The following is a 26,153-nucleotide window of genomic DNA, read 5'->3' on the forward strand; positions in this document are numbered from 1 at the left end:
CTTTTGCCCTTCCCCATTCCCATTTCTGCCCCATAGAGCTCAATGGGAATGGGGAAGGAGGTAATTACGGCACCGTAAATTACGGTACCGTAATTACCTCCGAAGTACCTTTGCGGGTCCCGTACTTAACTCCTGCTAAAAGCAGGAGGTAAGGAAGGACCCGCAAAGGGACCTTGGAATACGGAGGTAAGGGATTACCGGCATTGGCACCCTTGCCGGTGCCGATAATTCCTTACCTCCAATCTCGGAATGACCCCCCATATATTGTTCACAGTCAGCGTATTTTGCCCCTTCATTGGTTTCCCACTGCTCCTATGTCATAAACAGACAAACAGCAATAAGTTACATGCTGTTCAAACACATATTTGCCCTCATCAATAGAAAGAGCAAAGCAGATGAGAATGCAGAGTGGGAATCTTCCAGAACTGGAGGAGTAAGAGGGTAAAGACAAGCACCCGTCGTGGCAACCCACCTTCCCTTCCTTCGAGATACAATGTGCCCTCTTCCACGACACAAGAGAATTGTAGCAGAACAACACTCAGGTGGATTTAAAGGCTTTCAGAGTGAGTATGATCAACCCAGAATGTGTATGCGCATATCTACCCAACGGTCTAGGGCTCAATTAGGCAAAAGGCAGGAATGGACCGCCATGAGGAGGATGGAACCTCTGTCGGTCAGTCCATACTAGTGACACTGGGACAGGCAACAAACAGCATCAAAAATCTTTTGGGTGGAATCCGGCACATGGGATTGCCTCCTAACTTTGTGACCTGGGATCAAAATGCTGAGATGAGAGCTGATGTAAAATTGGGTGGACTTTGCAGTGGGCACCTGTGGTTTATTTGCTTTCAGATGGGGATGAGTCTTGCAGGTGTAAATGTTGAGGATATCCGGCGGCCATTATCCCCTCTAAGTCTTTCAAAGATCTAGCACTTATTGCTCCCTTGGTTGACAAAATTAGATTGATTTTAAACCTAAGACTGTCCTCTGCGATTGTACAAGAGGAGTTTCACAGGGGTTTGTTACTCTGCCTTTGAAAAAGCCACAGTTGGGTGCAGCTGATCCAGCCAATATTAGGCCTATCATGAATATTCCTAATGTGGACCAACTGTAACATTCCTTTATATCTTAGAACAATAACATCATACATATGTGACTTTTGCTCCCGGTGTGGGGCAGAAATAATAGTCACCACTATCTTGGATGACTTATGATGGAGGCTGATGCTGGCGGTGACAAAGCCTTGATTCTTTTGGACTGATCAGCCACCTTTGACATTATCCTCCAATCACTTCTCCTTTGCTGACTAAATGGTCTGGGAGTGAAATGGAGAGTTCTTTTCTGGTTTAAATGTTTCCTCTCTAATAGACGCCAAGTGGTACACATTCCTACCTCCAATAGGTGCAAGTATCTCTAATTTGCGGGTTCCCGCAGGGCTCCGCGTTGTCTCTGATATTGCTTAACATTTATATCACTGCATGAATTTGTCTGATTCAGTCCTAAAATAAAAGTGTTAAATTGCGCGGCCAAAACACAGATTATCTTCAGTTTAAACCTCTGTGCTCCCTGGCAGTTAGTATCTGCTGATCTTTCACTCACTATGCCCATAAACAGACAGACCACTGGATGTTGGAGAACTCCCTGCAAGTGATCCCTCTAAGACAGAACTTCTGTTGGTATGGTTGCACACACACATGTAGACTGCAACTCTCTGGGCATCTGATCCCAAACCATTGAGAATGGTAAATAACCTAGGGGTGGTTTTAGATGAGAGGGTAACTATGACCTTTCAGGTGGCTAGTGTACTTCAGAGAGGTTTCCATCGTTTGAAGCTATTGTTATTTTTATCATTATTGTATATTTTTAAAGTGCAAGTCTTCCTCGGGAGTAACACAGCACTGTGCAGGTCACAAAATGTCTACCTACTTTCTAACTTTTCCAGGGGTTCTATGTTATTACGTCAACAGCTTTTTTTTCAATGGGTTTCCCCCCGAAACTTTAATGCAAAAACTCATTGAATTTTCTATGTTTTAACGTTTTTCCGAAACTCAACTGCCCTGTTATTTATCTATTCCCGCACTCTATTACATGCACTTTGCAACCCACCTATATATTTTAGTGAGTTTTTTGTTACAAAAATTTCGAACAAAAAACATCAAAAAAATGACAATCAATGTAACAACGTTATACGTTTCCATACTCCTGGAGTATTCAACAATATCTTCCTTTTCCTACCAAAGTAATTGTTTTATAGACTTGAAGGAGTGCAGAATGGTGCAGTGCTTCTAAGAATGCTGAACATGACTGATCATGTCTCCTGAGCCACACAGATCTACAGTACCTCTTTAGGGTGCATCAAGATTTTCACAACATTGCAACTCTTGGCTTAAGGTCGAGGATTAAGAGATATGTCCCTTTGAAAACTCTCAGATCTTCTAATAACACTCACTGTCTTTGCCTAAGTTCGGACTTTCCAGGTACAGTGGTCATCCTTTCTCTGCACTGGCTTCAAAACTCTGGAACTCGCTCCCTGAAGCAATCAGGATTATAGACCACTCAACCTGTTGGTAAAAAAAGATGAAGACCTAGCTCTTCCTATGATAGAAGCATGTTGTCTATGTTGCCCCCGTTCCTTCTACAGTGTTTCTTTCATGCCAAAAGGTTCTAACATAACATGTCATAATGTAACTTGGACCAGGGAGAATAGTTCAGGGGCAACACGCTTGTCTTGGAAACAAGACACTGCCGAGCAGCCTGGGTCGATATCCGGTCCCGCACTCAGAGGCTGGAATCCATCATAAAGCGTGATATAAACGAGCAATTTATTTACTGTATAACTTATGCAAAATTAACTAGCAGTGCACAAAGAACTCATCTCCCACTTCCAACAATTAAGCAGATTTCACTTCAGAACTCCAAGTTGATGTGAGCTGGGTGAAGTTCTGTGTGTTTTTTCGCTTCATCCTCATTGTGCATGGAAAAAATAATTTCCAGACATCCCTGTAGCCCAGTCCACCACTTTGTCTGATGTCACATGATCCCTCCAATATGACTGAGGAACAGTTGTCATGGGTGACTCTCTTACTGTGTTTAGAAGTAGAATGTTATTGCGCATAGATCGTGCACTTACCCGCTATGTGTGTCTGGTGGTTCTCTTCACCATTACACAGGTGTATGCACTACACAGCAGCACATTTCCCCCTTAGTCCCTTTCCGCTGTTCCTTCTTATGTCCTGTATATCACTTTGCAAGAGAGCAGAACAGGGAACGAGGTGGACACTTGCTGATGATTCTACCCCATTCCATTTCAAACGATGTGAAGTAGAATGTTCTGCTCTGAGATTAAGGATTTGGGAGGGGCCACTTTGGTCTGATGGGCGGAATCATTAGGCAGGGCATGGCCCCTCCCATATTTCTCGAATATCATTCTGGTACCTAACAGATGGACTTGGACATTTGGGCAGAACCCGAGGAACGCTTTGGGAGCATTTGGCGGCCATTTTGAATGCTCGCATAGGAAAACTGTGCACAGAGGAGTCATCTCTTTTGCAGAGGGCATTAGGTGAGATTCATATGTTAGGTGTGACAGTTGAATAAATAGCAATTGGTGCAGATTATTCACAATCTACAGTAAGATATGGGGTGACAGCTGGGGTGGCAGCAAGACTAAGAAAGGAAACTACAGAGAGACCCTTGTTAGTGCACTTTCCCTCTTTTTTCTCACCAAAAACTGACATATGATCGAACATTGATCCCTATCTGTTTTGGCTGCCAAATCTCCCCAAAAAAGCAGCCAAGGCAGCTGTACAAGACATGATTGCTTCCGCCAAGGGTGGGGAGGGTCCCAACGAGTATTTAAAGTAGATGGGGAAATTATAGAAACTGTACAATTTTATGATTATTTGGGCTTAAGAATAGATAGATCAACTAGCTGGGAACACCAAATGGACACGAGATGCCATACCCTAGCTCGTATGGGGAAGCAGTTCTTACGTTTTCAAAACTGCGTGATAGAGGGTTATCTCTAGTGCCCTAGAGAAGTGTAGAGCCCAAGCAGCATGCACGTTGGCTTGTGGGGCAGGATTATGGGGACATTGCAAGTTGAATGCATTGAAAACTAAAGAAAATTAAAATATAAAGAGGATGCTTGGACTCCCATTCAGTTCCCCCTCCCTGCCGTCAAGGATGGAACTGGGGATCACCCATGCACTTAGATGAAAACCTCTTGTCTACTGGGTCAACATTTGGAACGGTGTGAATTTGAAATCATATTGTTCAGTAGTACAGGATCTCCTGGCACCAGCTGGAGCAAGAGATCTGCCTTGGTTAAACTATATTATAACCATCCTATCAACAATCCAACTAACTGAACTGTGGGATAACCCCTGTTGTTATGGCCCACGCACCGAGCACCTAGTGATAGAGGCTTACAAGGAATGGAAATTTTGTATGGCTAAGGAGCAAGGAGTGAGTGCTCGCTTAACAAGAGGGTATCTGGAGATCAATTGTTTATTGAGTTTTGAAAATGTCCTCAATTTGTTGGAGGTTCAGGAAAGAAGCCTATTATTGAGGTTAAGGGTTGGGATACTCCTACTCCAAGCTTATACTTCAAGGTGGGGTGGTAGCTGGTCTGTGAAATGCCATTTTTGTGTAATATCTGATAAAACAGATTCTTATTGTTATCTCTCTTGTGTTGAGGAGGTGCTAAGACCCTGATTGTGCTTTTCTTCACCTCTTCTATTCTATCAGGCTCTCCTGGAAGTTCTGGGGCCCTCTGTTGCTCTCTGGGGCCCTCTGGGACCCTCTGGCATTTCAGCAAAGTATTTCAAGCATCAGGCACGGAGACAGAGTCAGGTTCACAAAAGACTTCAGGTTTTATTCACGCCAGACTGACACAAACAGCATCGTTGCCAAGTACACAAACCGCTGCCCCCTTCTGAAAACAGAGTTTCCTTTTATAAGTTTCAGAGCAAAAGAGTCGAATCCCCTCCCTTTGCTAAACATGTCCAGGCAAAACTCTCTGCTGACTATACTATGCACCTGGCAATTAATTCTTATCTGTTTAAACCTTCAAATTGAAATACATTCTGGCACACATCCTTGGATTTTCCCAGCCACACTACCCCAAATATGGTCACGCAGCTGCATCCCTTGGCTAGAAATTCAGACATACCCTCATTAACTGTCTGGTTTCAGAATGCTTATCTGGTTTTTGCAGGGCACTGCGGCCGTGAATTGTTCAACTCTGGGCTTATGCTGCCACTGTCTGCAGAAAGTCGCTTCATTTAATACATTCTATTTACTCATATAAAGGCATTGTCAGTTAAAGACATTGTTGGTTACATAAATGGTAGAGTTCTTTTCCATCTGGGTATGGTAAAAAAACGTAATCATTTTCCTACTCAATTTTTAAAGTATGCATTCTGTACCTTGCCTGCATATTAAACCATGATAAAAGCATATTCGACTTTATAAACCCCACACCATTTAAAGTACTAATGTCTTTGAACGCTATGAGTTCTATTTTCACACATTTACAATACTAAATCACTCCATACGATTTTCTCTGCCTGGCTTTAAGTAGGGTGGGGGGCTGCCCCCTACTGCATTCAGTTGCTGGTACCGCATCTTCATTTCGGCACCTCCATTACACTTGTAGAGAACGTTAAGAAATAGGTGGCTTATACTCATATTTAGGATACAGACTGTAAAAGAAGCTGCACTCTTTTGTAAGGCTGCAGAAAATCAAGTAAAATTAAATGACTTACCTACCTGGTGGAATTACGGCAAAAGAGGACAATACTTTTAGAGTCGAGACAACAGTTATGACTTTCTTTAGCCTGAGTAGGCATTAATAGTTAGAAATCTTTGATATGATCGTTTTATGAATGTATCGAAAGAAGATGTGATGAAATCCGTGTTATGCATTTCTCTTATGTATACTATTGCGCTGCAAATTGTAGAGTATTATCACAAAATATTTTAATTCCTAAAAGGAACAATTTTGAGATACTAAATTTTAGGGAACTCCTGAAAAATCATATCTGGATGTTGCCTAAGCATGCATTTGCACTTTGTATCCTGTACATTTTATTTTAGGGGAATTTATTAAATATTTGTATGGATTATTGTTAATTATGCATTTGTATTCTGTATCTCACAAATTATTGGTATTTAATTTTTATATTATATTATGTAACAATATTGGAACTGATCACACCCTGCTTTTAATGTTTTAAATTGTGATTATAATTGTTGAACATTTTTGTGTATGGTTTAAGGCAATGCCGAATACACGAAACTTAATGAAGACTTTATTATTACTTCAACAGTGTCTGTTTGTCATCAATCTTTCATCCACTTACCTTCAGAGGCATGCTCTGTTCACAACATGTAAGGGCGCCATGTTCTCAGGTGCTTATGTATTTAGATCCTTGCCATAGCCAGCATATTGATGGACCAGAGGTTATAAGACGTGCTGGGGGTGATGAGAGGTCATAAGTGCTAGGTTCAGGCTTCGTCACCAATGCTTTCCTGTAATGTTTTTTAATCCGGCCATTTAATGTGTTTTAACTGCGATGGGGGTGGTTCCAGTACAGGAAAGTCCTGTACTGATACAGATGGAGTGCAGTATTAATGTAGGCTATTACATTCTGCAGTGCAGATTAATGCAGGGCTTGGGTGGACCAATGGAATTGGCAAAAGATACAATGTAGTCTGAACCCATTTTCAAGTTTTCTGTCCCTTATCTGGTCCACCAATGTTCTTTTCTTTTTATTTGGTGGGGCAATCAGCCAATGTGTTTTAAGGACCTATTTGAGCATAGCCCATGCCAGAAAATATAATTGATAATGACAGATAATTGTAATGATGATTTAATTCTATAGCAAAGACACAGGATGCCACAGTTTTGGTTAACAATGTTCTGTGGGTATGCACTGCCACTTAATTTCTTAATCAATCAATGGTTTGCCAAATCCTTCCAAACCCTCCCGTCCTTGCCTTGTGCAGTGCATCAGGTGTGGCATAGCATCAACTCTTTTGTCCCTCACCACATAAAAAACAACTTCGGAAGTAAGATTGGCTAGTCGCCATGGGCCTCTAGCAGGATATAAAAAGCGAGAGTGAGTCCAGCACAGGAAACTAATAAACTGCTACAGTCTGAATGAAGGATACTTCAAGAAGAGATGCAAATGAGCAGAGTGCATTGTTACTCTTGCAGCCCACACGGTCAGTCTCCTTAGTCAACAAATTCTCCTTGATTTTTTGGTGCGTAGCAGTCAGAAAACATACTTTAAAAGACATAGGGCCTCATTACGAGGTTGCAGGTAGCCTTGCTGGTTTTACCAGCAAGGCTACCTCCAAACTCGCATCTGGATCTGGCACCTGCGAATGGGCAATTACCAGGCTATTCCGGCCAGCCGACCCGGTAATTGCCCTTTCATGGGTGTCAGGCCTGGTACATCCCTATTCCCATTTGAGTCCATAGAGATCAATGGGACTGGGGAGGGTGGTAGCACCGGTACCGTTGGTAACCGTATAGCGCCTTGTGAACCATTGGTATAGTCTCAAGGCGCTCATTTGTTGAATGCCCTCGGGAACCGAAGTTCAAATCAGTAGAGAGAGTAGGGAGAGTCCAAGGTGCGTGTGAGCACCGTATATGTGTGCAGCTGGTGTGGCATTAGTGTAATAGCTGCTTCTTAGAGTTAGGTGTGGTGGTTGTGAGATCAGGAGTATGTGTTCGTTCTGGCAGGTTTTATCCAGACCGATTCTGGCTGCGTTAGGCCTGAGGAGAATGCCTAGCTGCAGGGTGTGTAACCAGCAGTGTTTATTTAGAGTGAGGGGGAGTATGAGGCGGATGTTAGTATGAGAACAGTTATACTGAATGGTGTCATAGTATCTCTGTGTTCTAGTTGAATGGTGGCGGAAAAAAGAGAGTAAGCGTAGTGATGTGATATAATGGTTTACATGCTTTTCAAACATTCCATGCATCCCAAACCATTCCATGTATGTCGCATGATTCTATGCGCTCCAATCTGTTCCATTCACTCCAATCCGTTCCATGCCCTCCAATTCGTTTCATGCACTTGAGTCAGTTCTGCGCACTTCAGTCCTTTCCACGCACTCCAGTCCTTTCCACACACTCCAGTCTGTTCCATGCACTCCAGTCAGTTCCACGCACTCCAGTCTGTTCCACGCACACCAACCCGTTCCATGCTCTCGAATTCATTTCATCCACTTCTAATTGGTTCCATGTACTCCGATCCGTTCAGTGTATTCTAGGTTGATTTAAGCACTCCATCCATATAATTCATCCGTACCTTCCACATATTTCACCTGTACTTATTACATACTACACCCATTCCATCCACATACCTCATCCATTCCATTCACATAAGTCACCCGTTCCATCTACATAAGTCACCCGTTCTATCCTCGTACGTCACCCATTCCATCCACATACCTCACCCATTCCATCCGCATACTTCCCCGTCCCATCATTCACACATTCATCCGATCTACCCACTCGTCCGCTCTACGCACTCGTCTGTTCTACTCACTCGTCCGCTCTAGGCACTCATCCGCTCTAGGCGCTCATCCACTCTAGGCGCTCGTCCGCTCAAAGCATTCATCTGCTCCAAGCATTTGTTCTTTCTATGCACTCACCCGCTCTACGCACTCACTTGCACTTACATACTTACCCACTCTTAGGCACTCACCTGCTCTTACGCACACGCCCGATCCAACATAATCCTGACTGATAAGGCCCAACAAGGCCGAAACATGTCTGGGGATGCTTGTGGTCTCATGTAGAAGGGATGCTCGGTCTGGACTGTCCCTTTTGGGGTGGGACCAATCCTGATTTGCATATGGTCTTTCCCCTTCTGTAATGGCTTGGCAGAAGAAGGACGATGGTCTGGTGGGTTGCCAGAGCAATGCCAGAGGTTAAGATTAAATCTAAACCTTCCAGCCCTCACCTCCTGTGTTTTGTTTTACCATCTATCTTGATGATTCCAAGATCTCATTTCTACACCTAATTATCAAAGAAAAAGTTGACCCGTGTACAGTAAGTCTCTTTGTTAAAGTCACATACATTAACACTCCCTTACAATTTGATAACTTCCAACCGTGCAGTTTATGCCAAAACCGTTCCATTGGCCAACGTTTACATACTAGAAGAAATTGCACAAATACCAACACATTTATGGATCATTAAATCAATCTGAAACAAAAACTGACAGAAAGGATGTGTCCCCAAAGCAAGAATTGAACCACTACATCATACATAGAAGGCCCTGTCAACAGTCAAGTGCTCAGCGGAGGTCCATTTGCACCTCAGCGACTTGCATTAAACAGAATCATTTGAGTGGAAAAACCATTTGAGGACTGATGGCACACCTGTGAAAACAGTTTTCACAAGTGTGTTATTAGTTCTGAAAAGTTTTTTCCCCATTCATTCTGACCCACAAAAGTACCATTAGCCATGCCCTTTAAATGTAAATGGTGTTTCCTGTAAATGATTAGATTTGCAGTTAGAGAGCATTTGCTGGTTCCCTGAATAAGGATGCCAATAAGCCCATAATGAAAGGATGTGTGAAGACCTTCTGCATGGCGAGTAATAACTAATGAAGTCTAATTGGAATCTAATTGTTGAGTCAAAGGCCACTATTTAATTTTGAGTAGGAAAGAGATTTGTATCAGAGTTTAGTTCACACATGCCCCAAACTAGTAGAGACCACTGTTATAACGGGAATTGCCAACTATTAATGAGCTTTAAACATGTCGGTCATATGTTACTTGTTCTCTACCATTGCAATTAATAGAGACTGCTTTTTAACAAATCAAGAAATCTTAATTCGTCCACTCCCATTGTAACATGAGCAGGGTCATCTACTTTCATCATTATCCATGTGGTTTGATATATGTTGGATTGGCTAAACTAACAACTTTACTATATACATTTTGCCAGCTTTACAACAGTATCCTGACTGGCAAAATACTTGTATTACTCCCTCATTGTAATTGAATTAATATGATAACTGACCAAATGGATTGTTCAAAGACAACATATGCATTTCATACAGTCGCACCTACATTCCATGTCACATTGTGACTTATTTCACAGTTACTCACATATAGTCAATGAATGCTAAGAAATTACAGGAGTGAGTACAATGACTATCTTAAATCTAACATTCGATAAGTACTATGGCTTCATTAAGCGTTTGGTGGTAAGCAGGGTGCTAATTCATAATTACCATTATCACCATTGTTTATGGAGGATTTGCCTCCATATTACGACCCAATGGTTGTGCAGAAAAATGCCCTGGCAGTAAATGTACACCTGCCTTGAGGAATTACCATCAAAATACCGTACCATAGGCTAAATCTGCCAATATTCAGAAGAATTACCAATGCCACTTGCAATGTCAGCTGATTTACCCTGCACTATTACAACTCAACGGAAATAGTGTTACTGCATGAAGGGGAAACTCCAAAGTGGCCATTTTGAAAAATCACATCCATTTAAAATCCATCACTTTGTGTAGTCTGCCAGGCCTCAAACCCATAGGAAAAATTCCAGGTGATCAGAGCAAGGCAAAGGTGTTAGAAATGTGGGTACATACACCCATATCTCGTGAGAGCGAGCTGCAGGTTCTAGCAGAGGATGTGGTATCTGTTGGATATATTTTGGGATTATACCTATCACTTCGTGGTCTTTTTTATTATGGTGGTTTATAGCGATATTTTTATAATTCTTGGTAGTTTATTGTGGTAACTTGTTGGGTATATCTATGGTGGTGAGATTAATTTCATAATACTGCCCAATAATTGTTTTTTTACCAGGGTCACTAATAATGACAAAATACTGGACTTGGTACACTCTGGACAGATGGCTTATGCCCCCTCCTCGTGGTATTTTATGTACAAATACCACATTACACCCTTGTGGTTGAGTTTCAACAATTGTAAGGTATGCACTTGAAATACCACACATTCATTCAGACTCTCTAGCTAAACAGCACCTTATGTTTAGATATCTCTTATTATACTTCTGTCTCTTTTATGCATGTCAAATAAAAAAAAAACTAAACACAGCAATGTGCAATATTCTGTTTCTCTATCATAAAATGAAGGTATGCAAGTTAGAAAGAATAGCAGTTTTGGCTACGTTATATTTCATAGTGTGAATACATTGTGAAAACGGTCAGAGTTCATAACTGTGTCAAGTCTTACCAACTGACCTTGGAGACGTGGAATTTGACAAGAGAAATACACTTCAATGGTCTTCAATACAAATGCATAATTACATGCACCTTTAAAAAAAGACAGCACCTAAAATGAAATTACCCAACTAGCTGACTTCACTCAAAACAGCAGCTCCTCACTTAACTTATATTTACCTAGAATGTTGGTGAGCGATGTTACTGATTTAGTTTAGCATGGACCTCTGCATCAATCTTTCTGCCTGCCACCCCCAGGGTTGGTCCCTCAGATAAGGACTGCTACAACACCAAACAGCCTGCCAGCACTGAACTCTGTCTCCAGCCAGCTCCCTGCTCCACTGTCTCCCAGTACCCGAATATGTCTGAATAGCTACTCCCACTCAAACTGTTTTTATTATATCTCCCTGTCAATCAATGGAAATACTTCCCCTTGACCAGATCCACCCACATAACACAATTTCTTCTTAGTGTTTTCCTTATTGAGCTTACTGCATGAAACATTTCTCTTATGTTTCCTACTTCATACAATCGCCTGTTTTCAGTGAAATAGATCTTCGCATTTTTATCACCGAGCGCAAACATTCAGCCTGCACGTTTATTTTCCCATTTAAAAGAGCATAATGCATTTTCCAAATCTGCCTTCAGGCTATTTCATAATAGACTAATTTGTACTAAATATTGCTAAGGGATTCATATACATGTTAACTGGGATTGGGTTGGGTTAGTATGTTAATTTATATTACTAATATGTTTAGTGCAGACCGGTCCTTTGAAATACAATCCTGAAGTAACATGCAATTTCAAGCATGTGTTCTGTGCAGTTTCACCCATCTATTTAATCCTGCCTGAGACTCACACTCTTGAGTCCAGTTACATTCCCTGGGCCCCATTTGCAGTTCAAACCCACTCTAACATGTGCATGCTAAAACAACGAGTTACATGTGCATACTAAAACTGAGAGTCCCTACTCCTACACTACTCCTACACGTCCAATGCAGAGGAGCTTTTTGGTGCCCAGCACTGCAAATCATCATTCCAAAGGAAGAGTAGCCTCTGGAATGCTGTGGTGGCATCAGGGACACAGCAGTGACTATAGACACTGTGCAGTGTGAAGCAAGAAGGAAGCAGAAAATGCCAGAATGATTCAAAGTTATGTATACCAGCTGTGGGCACTCAGAATTCACGTGTAGCAAGCAAATCATCTCTTTACTCCCTCAACTTGAAGTGTTGTGCTTCACCATTTCCGACATATCTTCTCAATAGAACAAGTATATTAAACATCTGTACTGATGTCTCAATGTTGAAGGAGCTAACCACCACTGATCTCAAACTAGTGGAATATGCAAACCAAAATGATCTATCTGAAGTCAAAATATATATACGTTCGGGCCTAGTATATAATTTACTTTGGCAAGCCAGAATGCTTCTGTTTGATTTAGGCATCATTTTGTCTCAAGACGTCAATTTAACCAGTCATTTACCCGAGAAACCTCAAGTAATGATATATCGATCACAGCAAAGCGACACACCCAAAATGATGATCCCTCCCCAAACATCGGTCGCTGCACGAGTGCAGGCCTATGGGGGGGAATCATAACAAGAGTCTGTTGAAGAAACGGATAACCTTCTGAACACTAGGGGCCGCAGCCACCTCCTAAACACCTTGGGCAGAGAGTTGAATCAGTTTGACATTTTTGTATTACAGGAGACGTGGCTCACGGTTACCCCAATTTGGGCCTCGCATACAGTTATTTCAACATTTGCTGTTAAAAAACCAATGGGATGCCCAACTGGCAGCCTTCTTCTCGCCGTCAAGTATGATAGTGGATTCAGCGCAGTGAAATATCCTTCCCCTTCCCCTTATTTTCAGGCCGTAAAACTAACTCGAGGTACCAGAAGTATAGCTGTCATCAATATTTATTGGAGCAGACAAAACTTATCAGATGATTTGTTCTTTATGCATTTGTCATGGCACTTAGACAATATAATTGCAGGTCGAAGTATTGCCTGCTCCATCATTCTTGGTGACCTGAACTTGCACATTTTACCAGCTGGTAATAGTAAACAAATGTATGAAGAACAAATGTGGTGTAAAATAATGCAAGAAAGGGGGTTTGTTATGGTGAATGACACTGTACCTGGTGATGTGCCTGCCCGACCAACCTGGACTTGTCACATGCGCCAGGCCATCATAGATTATATTTATGTAAACGAAAAATTCCTGTCTCAGGTGCAGTCTGTGAGTGTAACACCCTTGTGTGTGAGTGATCACAACCAGCTCATTATGCACTTCAAGTTTCCTTTTGAGCCACATCTCATGAACAAAAATACTCACTCACATTCTTTTCTTGTGAATAACAGTGGCACTTGCTTATGGTGGAATTCCCACAAATTAAATCATTATAAACATATGCCGATGGAATCCTTCAACTCTGCATCCACCAACGTCCCAAGTTGTTATGTCAACATGATGCAAATCTGTAAGCAAATTAAAATGCCTGATTCTAGCATCCTGCAAACATCAGTATGTTTATGACCCGGAAGTCCAACAAAAAAAGGCGAGCCTAAGAATCGCCTTACGTAATCTAAAATATGAGCAAGTCTCTAGAATAACAGAATCAAAAAGACATCTAAAAGCTGCTTACAGGAGTTGGTTGAAAAGCAAGAGGTGCCTTCAATACCAGAAAGATGGCGAACACATGTTAAAGCAAATAATTACTAACTCAACAAGTGGGATATGGAGCTGTTTAAATGTGGCCACTCAAGATCACAGGCTGCAGTAACTACCTCTGCCGTTCCAAATGATAAGTGGTGTGAGCACTTTAGAGATCTCTATCGTTCTCGATTTCCAGATCTTTCCTGGGATCTCCAGAGTGTGATCACATCACATGCTTTTCCACTGGAATGCTCAGATATATTACTCTGTATTAAAAATCTCAGTCAATCCCGAGCTATTGGTCCTGATGGCCTTCATAATAGCATGTTGAAGGATTATCCACACAAATGGACGTCCATTCTCACCAAAATCTTTAGACATATTTTTGCTGTGGGGGAAATACCCAATTCATGGAAGTGTTCAATTATACTTCCAATATTCAAGAAGGGCAACAGAGCTGACCCCACAGCCTATCGCCCCATTGCCCTGGCAAAATATTTGCTTGTCTGGATTTAAACCAGTTTAATCCTTCGCTAGACTTGAATGAACTCCGAGATCGGTTCCAAACAGGATTTCTTCCTGGCCTGGGCACCGTAATTAATGTAATCACTCTAAATTCCATCATTCTTCAAGCTCGTCAACGGAAACAAGCCCTATACATGGCTTTCATAGATTTTCTTATGGCGTTCAGTGCCATTCCCTGTGAGCTACTGTACAAAAAACTCATGGACAAAGGTTGCCCCTGGTATATACTGAAGTGGGTTATCCAACTACACTCAGACACCTCTATACAAATTAGGCTAAGTAATGAAGGCCTACTATCACAACCAATACAGACTGCATGTGGTCAAAAACAGGGCTGTTTACCTGCGTCAACATAGGGACAATTTATATCCATCATTACAGACTCTCCACGGCTCACCAGTGTACATATGTACGCAGATGACATGGTGTTGTTCTCAAAGACCCCAAATGGTCTTTGCGCCCTATTAAAAATCCTAGATAGATATTCGGTGTCAAACTGTATAACTGTCAACATAGTGAAAACAAAGGTAATTCAATTTTGGCCATTACAATTGACAACTTTGGATACAGTGTCATCGTATATATATCTGGGTACCTATGTCACACATAACCCGAGTTGCAATGCAGATGAACATCGCATCAAGCAAAAAAGTGCTAACAGCAATATCTTAGGCACGATTAATCAAGATCAAATACTGCAAGTTTTCTCTACTCCCAATAATAATCTACTATAAACAGAAGTTCATCCCTGTCATAACATATGGAACTGAGACCACTATGAAAAAATCATATAAATATTGGGCCGCCATAGAGGGGTGCTATTGGAAGCGAGTCTTAAACTTGCCCTTATCCCAACCCATATGTATTCTGAGGCATGAATTGGGGCTACTGTCCTTATACGCCTCTTATAAGTGGAAAATGTGTTCATTTTACAGGAAATGTATAATGTGTGTTAATAATTTTGGCCTGTCAAACATCATTGCGAAATATATCCTTTTATCAGCAGATGTATTCCTGTCAATTCGGAGGACGAAAGCGCAGGAAATCATCGACGAAATAGGTATATCAACAACACTCTTATTAGATAACCCAGACAAAGCCAAAAAACGCTTTTGGGAGTTTGATTGGATACAAACACGAGAAGCGTGTGCACAATATCGTGCATTTACGGATACTCCCTTTACTATGAAACGTTATGGTGCAACCGAAAATTATCTTACAGTGTTTCCTAGCTCACGGTTGCGAGATGATCTCCTGCACTACCGTCTGGACATTTGGCCAACTCACGAATTGTTACACAAACGCAAACAAATTACAGCGAGTGAACTGCCTTGTCGTTTTTGCAAATCTGGTACAGAAACATTGAAACATTTGTGCACTGTCTCTCCATCTTTACTCACTCAGAGAATTGTGTACTTCAAGCCTTTGTTCCAAGATCATGTTATTATTACTGGCGATGAATTATGGGAGTTACTGTTTCATTCCACAAGACAGACGATAAGATATGCTATGTAGAATATCCTATATAGCTTGAAATTAACGAGCAAACTTAGAACTCAAAGTAAATTATGATTGATTGTTTTTTTAGATTTTTATGGAAATGGGATTGTCTGTTTTTTCTACTCATGTATGACATGATCATGGATGATGAACTTCAATTGAAACTTGGTTATCATTTTTATTTTCCTTTTTTTATTATGTTTCTTTATTATGTTTCTCTACTTTATGCTCATTTTGTGTATTCTTTTAAAAATAAGTATATGCCTAATATTAATGGTTTCTTTCTTTTCATGGTTTATTAATTGTATAATTGCGATTATTTTTAAGAATATTGTGTTTTTATGAATTTGTAATGTGTATCTGTTGAAAAATCAAGTTTAACTTGATTAAAACAACTTACATAATAAAAAAAATATGTATGCTTTCTCTTCTCGCCATCTACCACAATGAGACAGAAGCCAATCAAGCAGAAACTGTGGATCCACTACATATCACAACCAGGAAGCACAAAGTTGCCAGCATACTACACATGGCTGGCCTTGTGGGAGTCGGAACAGCAGACGTGACAGTGGGCAGCCAGGCTGACCCTGGTGAGCACAAATTAGGTCACTAGGTGTATTTGTGAAGGAAATGCTTCACAGGAGTGCCATGTCCTCAGCTGCTGCACACACAGTAGAAGAATCATTGGTGTACCAAAACGGGTTTGCAGTCAAAAATGTCACAACAACAGTTACTGCGACTAATTTGGCAGCACCTTACTTTCTGGAATTTTTATTGGACCACAAATATCTGGCTGTGACCTTGAAGTGGACGATCAACCTCTGGCAAGAAGCTGGAGGTAGAGCCTCCCAAATAAATGGATACAGAAGTATATGAGTGTGGTACTAGGACTCGGAGGATCACTCCACTGGTTTGTAGCATCAAATACATTTAGGATGATGGCAAAACTAAAGATTTAGTTTTGCAATGTACTCAGCCACTACTGTCAGAGTTTAAGTCTCCACAACCATTCCTCATGCTGCTCCACTCAAGTGACCGTAGCTTGTTCGCACACACATCTCTATCCTCTGAGGAATCTGTTGTGTGGTTTTCAAAGTGGGGGACTGGTGTTTTCTCCCTCTCTGTTCTTTGGCAATAAGATGTGCGTTCAATTTTATTAAAGTAAGCTTACTCACGTGTGCGATTGATGCATCTTCTGCGTTCTGATCAAAAGGCCCCAGGAGCGTTGATACCATATTCATACTGCATGCTAGCCAGTTGGCATCTTAGGCTTTCTACTGCTAACTAATCATGTGCAGATGGCCACATGGACTGCTTGCCAAGCCAGAATTACAGCAGATCGTCATCACTACCCAGTTAGAATGTGACAAGAACATAGGCATGTACCATCTTGTCTGCAATGGGCCTGTAATATCCTCGTGGGGACCCTGATGCATATAACATGCAAGACTGGGGTACCAAGTCCCACAGCCTCTTACTGGTTTCCACTTTCTGAGAGCTTGCCTTGGTGGGGCCTGAACTAGTGTTAGGAGTTGTGGAGAAAGAGTGTTCACTGTCAGATTAACTTCTTTGTAGTTGTGCAGCCCTAAATAAGGTTGTTAATCTCTGACCTGTGGTTCTGTCCTTTTGATCCTACATGACTTTTAAATGTCTCTTTAGTGCATCCTTTCACATGGCTAACATGTCCTCTTGCAATTGACAACCCACAACATATTCTTCATCCATCCTCATGCATGCGATGTTTAATAGTTGCCCATTTAAACCATTGGTCAAAAAATTAAGCTATGATGATGATGCCATGTTCCCATTCATACCGACAATGCCTGGATCCTGTTGCAAGGTATAGAGTAGATCCTTAGCCTGGCACCCTGCTTCTGAATTGCCAGACACTTCATGTTCATGTATCGTGTTGAATAATTTGAATTTCCCACTGATAGACCAGTGGCATCACCTCTCCGAATGATACAGGCTAACACGCTGGGTGGCCTCTTCAAATGTCTGCTGCAAAGAGAAAACATTGTCTTACATTTGTCACTGTGTCAGTGTTAGGTTAGACACCAACTAGTTGCCAGTCTGGTTACTGCATTTGCCAGTCCGAGCATTGCAGTCAGCTTCCAAAAAAGCTAGCATATCGAGGGCAGAATTCCACCAAGCCCCCATATCATTTTTCAGCTGGTTGCATGTGAGCTGGTGGTATGACTGCAGCGTTTGTAACATGTTCCAAGCACTGTACGAGCAGTTTAAGTGGATGCAGATCTTCTGGGCCACACCGAACCATTTCATCAAGTTGTGGGAACTGGCTTATGAAGTGGGTCACCACAAGATGGAAGACATGCGAAAACCAGGACAGGTGCATGGTTTTGCATAGTCTCAGGTCAGCTACAACCTTAGATCCATCGTCAGATGCAACAAGGCCACTTTAAATCACAAGGAGTGAACCAATGGTCAAAGCCTCTTTTACTTGCTCCAAAGATCAACCCCCTGTGGGACCTGTGTCACACCCTACCACACACAAGGTGGCCTGCTGGTGAACAACATTTTGAGGCTGCTTTCCTAGACTTTGTCGAGGAGAGGTATGGGAGAGGTGACCCATTTCCCATTGACGGCCATAAAATCTATGCCTTAAACACTGGTCCACATGTCCATTGCTGGTGGACTTTCTTACCCTGACAGTAGTCAAGTGACATACCCACTGCTTTCACAACATGGTCGTAAAGGTGTGTTATGGAAGTTTGAATGAAGTAGTGCTAATTTGGAATTTTAAATCAGGAATCAATAAGGCCAACAATCTGTCTGAATCTGCAGTTTCCAAATCTTTTCAGATATTTTGTGACACTGTCAAACGCTTCAGCACTGGTGGGGTAGCACCCTGAGGGAGAAATAAGTTGTGTGTGCTGTGGGATGTGCAGGCAACTAGGGTGTTCTGACAGGGCTTTTGAAAATCTGTAAATGATCAGGATTCTCTGGTGTAGTGTTGTGGGATGGTTATCCAAAGTGCCCATTGCTGGAGTTCAGGGGTGGTGTGAGGCTGCCCTCTCCCCTGTCCTTTTGCCAACCATCCAGATTATGCTGTCTCATGTGGCATACAAATTGGTACCTGGCATCCTTCTCAAGACAGGTTTCTTGTACATATGGCAGGTGACAAGATGTGCTTGTTGCTTTTCTGATGTAAAATAACCACACATTGTGGATTGTTCTGGAGGGCAGAGGTGTGCTCTTACCTATCCTCCTTCCTGGGGTTTGCCTGCATCACATTGCAGTGGACGCTGTGTGGGTACTGCCACCTGAAAGGGTGGTGCTCTTGATGTTGATGTCAATGACTACAAAGTTGTACTAGTCAATACTAGTCAGTCATCCAGTCAGTCAATAAAGCTTTATTTCGACATGAGCCATAAAAGCTAGTTGTACTGCACTCAGGATGCGTTTTTATTGACTCTTTTTGGGAAAGACTGTACGCTGGCACAAAGGGAGAGTCGGAAGCTTGCTGCCAGTGTACGGTTCTTTCACTTGACAATTTCATGAGTTCATCCAATGCCGGTGTCCTCGTTTTCTGGATGGTGTCCCCCACTATCTCTGGTATGGTCACAGAAGAGTTGTTTGAGACTAGATCTTAAATCAGGGGATGAAGCATAATCTTTGTCATGTTCTTCATTGTCATCTGTTTTTAAGGAAATCACAGATGGCTAATTTCTTAGGAATAACTCTTTCTTCCTCATCCATGGATTTCTCTACTTGTTGCTGAGCAGTTTTCATATCTTCTCCATCTATTGCCTTGGGTTGGTGGTGGCTCAACTGCCTTCTACTCCTCCTGCACTCCATCCTCTGGCACTTGATGCATGTGCAAAGGCGCTGCATGCACAATTACATTTCTTTCCACTGAACCAGATTCTTCATCATCAACGATTTCATCCATAAAAGGTGTACACACATACACATAAAACAGCATAGAGGTCGCACGAAAAAAGCCAACACAGTAAAATAGGCAATACAATAACAAATGCCTTTTGTCCTAAGCATTTTTCTGTTGCATTGAACATGTGTTCAACTTCACCACTCATATATCTAAAACACCCTCATAAAGACATCATACATTATTGGTTAACGCTTTAATTGTCCTTAATCTGTTTTGTAAAGCTTTTACTAAGCGATGTTGAAGTGCCCAAGTTACTAGTTTTGCATTGGGCATCAGCAAATATAGTAACGCTGGCCTGCACTGCCTGAATTTCAGCATTCCGAGTAATTACAAGACCCATACATCAGACCACATTATACATTGGGTACAACAATTAGAAATGTAACATTGATTCTACCCCAAATTGGCAAAACAAACCTCAAACAACAGGGTCCTTGCCCTTTCACATTCCCACTTCTGACTGCAGCTGCAACAAGTTGAATCTTACTCTTGTGACAAGAAACCACTGTGTAAATGTAACACGACACAATAAATACGGTGCAATATCAAAATACACACTAATAGGAACTTGAGGCTGGTTGTGTGTTCGGGCATTTCTCTCATTGTGTGAGCCCTGCTAAAAAGCAGGCGCTCTGCACTTAATTTAGCATCAGATGGAATAGATTCTGGACTGGAAAACTAAGCCTCACAATTAATGGCACAGAGATCTTGCCTAACCATCTTTTCTAATTTTCCTCAACCATGGTATTGTGAGGAGTTATAAGCTAGCCAAAGAATCATGAAAACAATCTGGTCAATGCCGCATGATCCTTAACCCAGGCATCCTTAACCCAGGCAACCAACCAGAATAAGGTTGTCGCAACTACCACTATATCACTGGTGAATTCCAGTCGCAACTCTACATGCAAAGCAAATATTGGGGGCTGTTTTTGGTAGGACCAACGCCTTTCTACAAAACTCCTTCTCGATCTGAGCAAATGAGTCGAGATTCTCAGTACCCCAGAAGCAAGCCTCATAATACACTTTGGCCCTATACCATCTAAATAGGACCTAGGCGGGTTGACAGCCAAGATGCCTCATCAGTGTTAGGCCAGCCACTGACTGGGCCATTCTTGTGGCCTGTTTGAATAGGTGCCCTTTACCCTTCGTATCTGCTGTAAAAAGCTCACCTAAATAATCAAACTCGCGCACATTTGCAATACTACCCCATATGAATATAATTCTGGTTTGACACTGCCCCAATTTGTTATATATGGTATTATTTTTGTATTGATCTTCCAGGACCTTGCATGCCTTAAGGAGGTTTATCGATCAATTAAAAGTGGGAGAGACTTCGGTGTACATCGATTAATACCACATCATTGGCGTAAGGGAAACCTTCGCCCAGCAAAATGAGGAACATGGGTGCCGCATTTTCAGCAGCCCTTCTTAGGCATTAGTATACATATTAACAGAAGAGGGGTTCGAATCCCCCATCCTGACCAAAAATGAACCTGTACAATTACCGCCCTAGCATGTCTCACGCGTGCCCGAGATTCCTCCTGCCCGTTTGGAAAGGGTTAGGTGTCCTGCTGCCTGGATAATGAGCGTGCTGAGCAGGAATTGCTCGGCACACATTGTCCTGCCAGTGGGACATCTTTCCCGATGGGCACCCTCTTTGAGGTGCTGAATGGGAGAGGTGTCACATTGACAAATGTCCCAGTCTGGCTCTCAAAAGAGCTTCTGGGGTGCAGCTTGCCCCCTCGCCCCACCCACGTAAGCCACTGGGGTTAATGCTTCTGCGTCAGAGATGTGAGTAGCAGGCAGATCGCACATTTGAGCCTTTATGTGATGGGCTCTTCCTTCTAATTTTGATGAAATAGGTACCCTGGATGGTGTCAAATAAAGGTAAGACCTGCTTGTAATGCAGTCTACACACCATCCAGTTTCTGTGCTTGCCTGAAACAAGAATCACATTTGAAATGTGTCAAATGTGCCGCACCTTTTCTAAGATCCCACTAACAACAGTAAACATCACAAAACTTTTCCTTTAAAACACTCATTTTAAGTAGTCTGAGGGGCAAACCAATACCATTCGACTTTTCCTCCAGTGAGGTGGTCGCTTGGCTCCCCTCCCCTCCACACCACATCCTGTAGCATGTACTGAGCATTGTGAACAGCACATCCTGTGAAGGTAAGCCAATTTGGGCCACAGCGCGCACTGCGGCATGCTGTCTCGCAGCGTATTTTATATAGCAACAGCAGACTTCACAAATTCAACAAACTTGCAATTTTGGCCAGACTTAATATTTTGATAACACGTGTGTGCAGCGCCAACGCCGATGTTTTCGCTTTCATCATGGCTGCCCTCATCCTCAGCACCAGAGTGCCTGTGAGGGTTGCCATAGCAACGAAGTCGCATTGTTGCTGCTTGGCCAGACGTTTGTGTTACTTGGCCTACCGGGGGTCGGCAGGGGAGAGACCCGGCCACCAGCACCAAGGCCCCTGTCTGGCTCTCACCCATTTCTCATTCTGCTTTCCTCCAGCGTGGTGGTTGCTTGGCTCCCCTCTCTGCCCAATCCACCCTGCATCGTGTCCTGAGCATTGTGAACATTGGAGCGTGTCCTGTGACGGTAAACCCATTTGGGCCACAGCATGCACTGCGGCGTGCTGCCTCACAGTGTATTTTATATAGCAACTGCAGACTTCACAAATTCATCGTGCTGCAAACTTTCAATTTGGGCCAGACTTAGTATTTTGATAACATGTGTGTGCAACACACCTCCACTGTTTTCACTTTCATCATGGCCGCACTCACCCTCGCCCCCGGAATGCCTGTGAGGGTTGACACAGCAACTGAGTCACATTGCTGCTGATTGGCCAGACGTTCATGTTACTTGGCCCACCGGGAGCCGGCAGGCAAAGAAGAACCGGCCCCCAGGACCAAGGTCCACATGAAGGCCCCTGCCTGGTCCTGTCTGGAGCTGGAGGGAGCTCCTCCTGCCGCCGTTCATGCAACTTTTTCCCTTGTCCATGCGGCTTAATGTACAGGCTCGCTGTTACCCCTGCATTTCAGGACCATGTCTATTCGCTCCTACAGTTCACCGGTAAGCACCTCGGATTGCCTTGCCTTGGATTCATCCACCTACCTGGTTGCCTGCTGAATTTCTTTTTCCTTCCCCTCTAGCCTAACTGCAACCTGCTTCTTCCTACCCCTTGATATGTCCACCTGCCTTACATTCTCATCTTACTCACCCTCCTGCCTCAATGCCTAACTATTATTTCCTTTAAGTGTGCCTTTAAATCTTTGGTAAAATCGAATTTAGGTGTGTGCTTTCAAAAATTGCACCCTTCATTTTGTACTGTATCTTTGATTCTTGGCAAAATCGAATGTAGGTGTGCTTTCATACCTTGCACCCTCCATATTGTACTGTATCTGTGCTTTTTGGCAACTTCAAATCTAGGTATGCTTTTAAAATCACTGCATCGTCCATTTTGTTCTGTATTTGTGCCTCTTGGGGATATTTGAATCTAGGAGGGCTTTTCAATCTGTGCACTGACTGTCTTCCTTTGGACACCTCCTCCTCTGTAACTGCCTGACTGCTAGGCCACTTGGCAAGTTCCTTTGCACTGTGCAACTCCCCTGCTTATCTCTCTCTCCTCCTTTACTTCCATGCCACTCTCCATCTCACCTATCTATTCCAAGTGTTATTCTATCACTTATCCTACCTCTCTGATGAAGTCTGGAAGATAAAAGCTGAAACAAGCCCTCCTGGACTCTAACCCAGGCCTACTTATCACTGACAATTACGCCAATGCCTCTTCCAGACATACTTTCACGGATACCCTCTTCACTGTCTCCTCTCCTGATCTATAGACCCCCCCAATTTGGTCTCTGCTCTTTCTTCTTTCTCCTTCTCAACCATTAATGGTGGCAATAGGTGGGAAGTACTCCTTGCATGCGTCTCATCCTCGAGATGCATCATTAATGTCTATCTCAATGGCACTATCATGGCCCAAGGTTCTCAACCAGACCTTCTCCTTCTTAACCAGTGCCTGCCTTCTCTCATAAACGTCCTCCCTTCTCCCGCCACCCCTTCATCCCTCACTTCTCTACCACCACCAATGGGAGTACCACGCCCCTGTACACACCCTCAGAAAACCTTCAAAGGTGGTAACCACCTTCTCTGAATGCTCACTCTGCTGTCAAACACTCCTCTGACATCTGTCTCCTTCTCAAAGATGATTTGGACATCATCACTCTTACTGAGATGGGGCTCAATGCCAGCTCTGTCACTGCCCTTGACGCTCTTCTTTTTGAGGGCTTCAAAATCCTCACCAAACCCAGACCCAACAGGGTTGGTGGTGGAGTGGCCTGATCTTCCCTGAGTGGGTGCCTGCTTCCATCATTCCCACTCAATCCTACTCCTCTTTTGAATGAATTATCTGTAGGCTGGTCGTCTCCCCTACTCTCTGTCTCACCCTCACCAATATCTACAAACCCCTTGGCCCTTTCTCCCTCTTCCTGTCTGAATGGGCCAACCTTGCCTCATCCCTTTCAGCTTCCTCTTCCAAACTTCTCCTCCTTGGTGACTTCAACATCCACCACGTGTCAAAACTGAGCGTGACTGTGACTGTATCTCTCTGAAGTATGCTATGGTCCACCTCCCTGTAAGAAGAAGCCCAACTGACTAATTACCAGCCATTATGACTTGATCCCCCAGGCAGGAGTGCTACTGGATACACCCCCTCTGGAACTAGTTGCACTTAAACAGGAGCTACAGAAATGACATAAGAGATGACATAAATATGATAGCCTGAAGAACACATAACTGTAAGGTCATATATATGTACAGCAGCAGGTTTTCTTACCTTCTTCTTGAAATGCCTAGTAGTAAAGGAACACCTCTGAATGACCCTGGCTCCTTACAAAACCAAAACCTAATTATTACCTAAATACCTGAGAAGAACTTTTTATCAGGACATCTGGATGCACGGGTCCATTGCAGCATAGTATTTCACTGTTACGAGATGCTGAATCCAGCAAGGCTGGTGCTTTTATAAGAATTAAATGTGTGTGACAATTAGTAGAAGAAACCTCCTGCGTCGTGACATCATGCGTCACATTCCTGATGTTGGGGCAAGTCCTGGGAGACCACAGCATCTGAGATCTCCCATGGCAAACCGTAAGGATACTGGCGCAGACTGCACGTTCAACGAGCTCCATGCGGCGATGGGCACCAGCATCCTCTCACGACTGGTGGTGAGCAGAGCAATCGCCCATTCCAGGCAGGTGAGGCAGCAGCGGCTGCACATAATGCAGCTGTGTTTTGACACCTTAACTCTCTTGAATCATCCACCTCTCAATTCTGGGTCCTCTGTGAGTCCCTCCCTATCACTGTTCTTCCTTCTGGCCCGACACACTCTTGATGACTTTATCTCTGGGGGCATCCCTATCTCTGATCCGGTCACCACCTCCCTCTCCTGGTCTGACCACTCTCCCCCTTCCTCCTACCTGAGGCCCGTCTGCCCTCTATCTGAGCCACGCCCTGCACTGGCAGCCTCCTTTGCTGTCATTCGACGGATGAAGCGATTGTCAGTTGCTGTTTTTTCCTCAACCTTCATCCCTCCTCACACCCCCACTCTAGACCCTCCCTCTGACTTTGTCCTTGCTAATCGGCATCTAACCATCTATAAGACCCTTGACATCCTTGCCCCAGCCACGAGGAGCCACCTAAAACCTGCCACCAAGAACAACAGCTGGTATGACTCAGATCTAGCATCTCTGAAATGCAAGTTTAGAGTCGCTTAACAGAAGTGGCAGGCTTTGGGCTGATCCTCCGACAAACTGGCCTGCTGCCTGCTCAAAGGGCAATATCGCTTCTCTGTCTGCTCCAAGAAGCAAGCCCACATTCAAGCCCACATCACTGGGGCCACTAACAAAACAGCAGAACTTTTCAAAATCTGCAAGGAACTCGCCTATCCATTTGCAGTCTCCACCTCTCTCCTTCTGTCCCAAGCTCTCTGTACTGCCATGGCCTCCCATTTCACATCCAAAACTCAGGACATCCTGTCCTCACTCTCCTTCAACCCATCTCTTCTCCCACACCTGTTCCCCTGCCTCCCTTGGCCTCCACCTCCCAACCTCCTCACTCTCCTCCTTCCTGCCCATAACACTGGACGAGTTCCCTAAAGTGGTCCGCACTATGAAGGCCTCCTTCAAACAGGTGCTCCCTTGCTCATCCAGAACCATTGAGGATAACATCTTCTCTCTCGCCCCGGCTCTTGCTAACTTCTGTAACCACTCCTTCACCACTGGCTCTTTCACTCTACCCCTCAAGCACTTCCTTGT

This window comes from Ambystoma mexicanum, chromosome 7p, assembly GCF_040938575.1.
Source record: "Ambystoma mexicanum isolate Mex_15411 chromosome 7p, UKY_AmexF1_1, whole genome shotgun sequence".
NCBI lineage: Eukaryota > Metazoa > Chordata > Amphibia > Caudata > Ambystomatidae > Ambystoma > Ambystoma mexicanum.